This window comes from Molossus molossus, unplaced genomic scaffold (assembly GCF_014108415.1).
Source record: "Molossus molossus isolate mMolMol1 unplaced genomic scaffold, mMolMol1.p scaffold_m16_p_2, whole genome shotgun sequence".
NCBI classification, from domain to species: domain Eukaryota; kingdom Metazoa; phylum Chordata; class Mammalia; order Chiroptera; family Molossidae; genus Molossus; species Molossus molossus.
In genome coordinates this window covers 133876030-133879686 of record NW_023425355.1, presented here as the reverse complement: position 1 = coordinate 133879686, position 3657 = coordinate 133876030, and the positions used below count along the sequence as shown (strand labels likewise).

At 42.7% G+C, this 3657-nt stretch overlaps 1 pseudogene; it reads right to left on the bottom strand.

Moving 5' to 3' along the window:
* Window positions 1–2166: 2166 nt before the first annotated feature.
* Window positions 2167–2988, bottom strand: LOC118635544 (annotated as a pseudogene).
* Window positions 2989–3657: the final 669 nt, after the last annotated feature.

Genomic DNA, 3657 nt, shown 5'->3' with positions numbered 1-3657 from the left:
CAGAAACAAAGGAGAAAATGAACACATGGGACTACATCAAACTCAAAAGCTTCTGCACAGCATAAGATACAATCATCAAAACGGAAAGGCTACCCACTGTATGGGAGAGCATCATTGCCAATGATATATCAGATAAGGGGTTAATTTCCTATATATATAGAGTGCTTACACAACTCAACCAAAAAAAAAAGACAAAGAACCAAATTAAAAAATGGGCAGAGGAACTAAATAGACACCTCTCCAAACAGGACATACAAATGGCTAAGAGACATATGAAGAAATGCTCAACCTCACTAATCTTCAGAGAGATGCAAATTAAAATAACAATGAGGTATCATCTCACACCTGTCCGAATGGCTGTCGTCAACAAATCATCAAACAAGAAGTGCTCACGAGGGTGTGGAGAAAAGGGGACTCTAGTACACTGCTGGTGGGAATGCAGACTGGTACAGCCACTATGGAAAACACTGTGGTGTTACCTCAAAAAATTATAAATTGAACTGTCATTTGACCCACTGATCCCGCTTCTAGGAATATACCTAAAGAAGCCTGAAACACCAATCAGAAAGAATATATGTACCCCCATGTTTGTAGCAGCACTATTTACAATAGCTAAGATCTGGAAACAGCCCACGTGTCCATCAGTAGATGAATGGATAAAAAAGCGGTGGTACATATACACAATGGAGTACTACGCAGCTGTAAGAAAGATCTCTTATCCTTTTCGACAACATGAAGGGACCTGGAAAGTATTATCCTAAGCGAAACAAGCCAAGCAGAGAAAGATAAGTATCATATGATCTCACTTATCTGTGGAATGTAATGAACATAACACTCTGAGGAATGGGTTAGTCCCAGAGATGTGGAAGTGGGGTACATATTGACAATCCCCAGAAGAGGGGGTGGTGGGGGAGAGATAAACCACTGAACCTATATGCATGTGTGCATGAACAAAGGTCATGGACAACAAAGCTGGGGACAGGGTGTGGAGGGAGTGGGAGGGGGATCAATGGGGGAAAAGGAGAAACATCTGAAACAAAAATTAATTAATTAATTTAAAAAATAAAAAATTAAAAGGGTCGAATTAAAACAAAAAAAAAGAAAAAAAAATGGCTTCTTTTGTCTAAGTCTCACTAGAAAAAAAAGGACTATCATATGAGTAAATTGAAATTATAACAGATTTCACTTTACCTTTTTGTCCCTTTCCCTGTGTCTTACAGGTGTAGGGCACACTGAAAAGGTAAGGAGCATTCTGTGCCACAGAGGATCTTTTAGTACTGTGCAAAAAAAGAACTATATTAAATGGATGTGCATTGCGAGATGTGACTTCCTGTCCTTTTGTTGTGTTTGATATGCAATCTGTCCCATTTTAATAGCATCTCATTCTTATTATTGTTATTTTTATTAGGCACAGAAATAATTTTTCATATGATGATGTTCCTGTTCCTCTCCTCATTTTGGGCAGTGTCGGGTGGCGGCAATAAAGAATATGCTTACTCATTTTCTATTCCCTTTACTTTTGTAATTTACCAGTCCCACCAAATTGGAACTAAATTTTTAACAGCTGCTGTGAAACCGTTTTAATATCCACAAACTGAGACTCAGTGCTTCAAAAAAAAAAAAATCACCTTCTCAACTATCCCTTTTCCTGGTTGAGTTGAAGATCTATACTTCATGTTGTTTTAATGTTGATGTACAATCATCCCCTCTAATTTTGTCACACAGTGTGCTCTACAGGAAGCCTCCACTGCAGGAGATTTATGGGACGCCTGGCAAGGGATTCAATCAGAAATTGGGGAATGTAAATGAGCAGTGGGATTGGTGTTATCTACCTTTAGTTTTTGTTTTTTTTTTATTAGAATTTTTTTAAAAGAGCTCATGCTTTAAGTTTCCATATTAAACAAAAATAAAAAGCAGAATCTGAGGTTTCCTGGATTTTGTGATTAAGAAAATTTGTACTGCACTCTCTTCTTTCTTTATTAATCATCCTTTTCTACTACTAGTTCTAAAATGCAGATGTCCAGGACAACAAATTAGCAGATACTTTCTTTCTAGTTATATCACAGGGGCTTCTTTCTACTTTAGTCATTTCTTTTCTTTTCTAGAAGTGAAATATTTATTTGTTTTTTAAACAATTAAAAAAGCCTGTCCTGAGCAGGCCCTTGTTCAGACCTGTGTGCCCTGCTCAGCCACTCTGTCTACTACACTGACCCAGGGGCTTCTGGGTTGCCAATACCCACTCGGGCTGCTGCCACCACAGCTGGCTCCCTGGGGCGGGGGGGGGGGGGGGCTGTGCTTTATCCACACAGCTTTGTCCTCAGTCAGATCTCCTTGGTCGAAGCTCTTGTCCATGGCCCAGGGCCTGACAGAGCTTGGAAGGGCCATGGCAGAGCTCAAGGTCTTTGAGGGCTTGGCTGGCACTGCCTTTCGGTAGGTGCTCCAGGCCCCCCAGGGGCTCCAGTGCTTGCAGCAGGACACATACCCCATCCCAAGGTCTCTGGCTTCATGAACATGCTGCGGTTGCGGGGGGGGGGGGGGGGGGGGAGGTCTGCCGGCCACCCCCTTGAGTGAGCAGCTTCATCCTCCGGCCCAAATATGCCTCAGTCTCAACAATGCAGCCACGGAACTCTGTGCCATCACTGAGTTGCTGGACCAAGACCTGTCCTAGAAATGCCCGGGCCAGGGGGACTGCAGGCTGGTCAAAAAATTCTAATCCCAGTCGAGTAGCGTGGTCTTTGGGGCTTGAGAAATAGATACTGCGCTGGGGAGACCCAGGCGGGGCTCCTTGGGGGAAGGTGTTTGCGCTCCATCTGCCTCCAAAGGTCGCTGCTTTTTTTGCCCCAGTTTGCGGGAAAGTTGTGAACCACAGACCCTGTCTGGGGCCCGCCGTGGCCACGTTACTGGTTTTCCACAGGTTGTGCGAGTCTGGGTAGGATTTTTGCCATCGGAGACTGATCCTCGGCCGTGCATGGAGTCTACTTTAGTCATTTCTAAAGAATGGTGAGGGCAGAGCCTAACTTGAAGAACTATGATGCAACATCTTAACCATAAAGCTGTAAAGGATGATGCTATCTACATTTCACTGTTCTCCTACTATAATATGCACTTTACTACGAACTTTACATCTAGAGTACTTCTTACAACCACCCTCTGAATTTGCTCATATTATGCACATTAAAAAAAAATTTTTCTTTATTGATTTTAGAGAGAGAGGAAGGAAGGAGAGAGATAGAAACATTGATGAGAGAGAACATCAATTGGCCGCCTCCTGCATGCCCCCCACTGGGGATTGTGACCAAAAACTAGGCATGTGCCCAGAAAGGGAATCGAACCAGTGACCTCTTGGTGCATGGGTCGACGCTCAACCACTGAGCCTCACCAGCTGGGCTATGTGCATTTTATAAAGGAGGAAACAGAGGCTCAGAGAAATTAAGAAGCTGAGACAGAATCACACAGTGCTTATTTGGTGGTATAAATATTTGAATCTAGGTTGGTCTCCTGCTAAGAACTATGCATTTTTTAGTTGTCCACTAATGTCAGAGTGCCTTTCCCTCTTCAACTGAGTATATTTGGAAGTAGACCTTTGAGAAAATATTATGATGTCAATGGGTAGTGCTAAAAATAATGGTGCATCCAACAGCAGACTTTTTTCTTAAG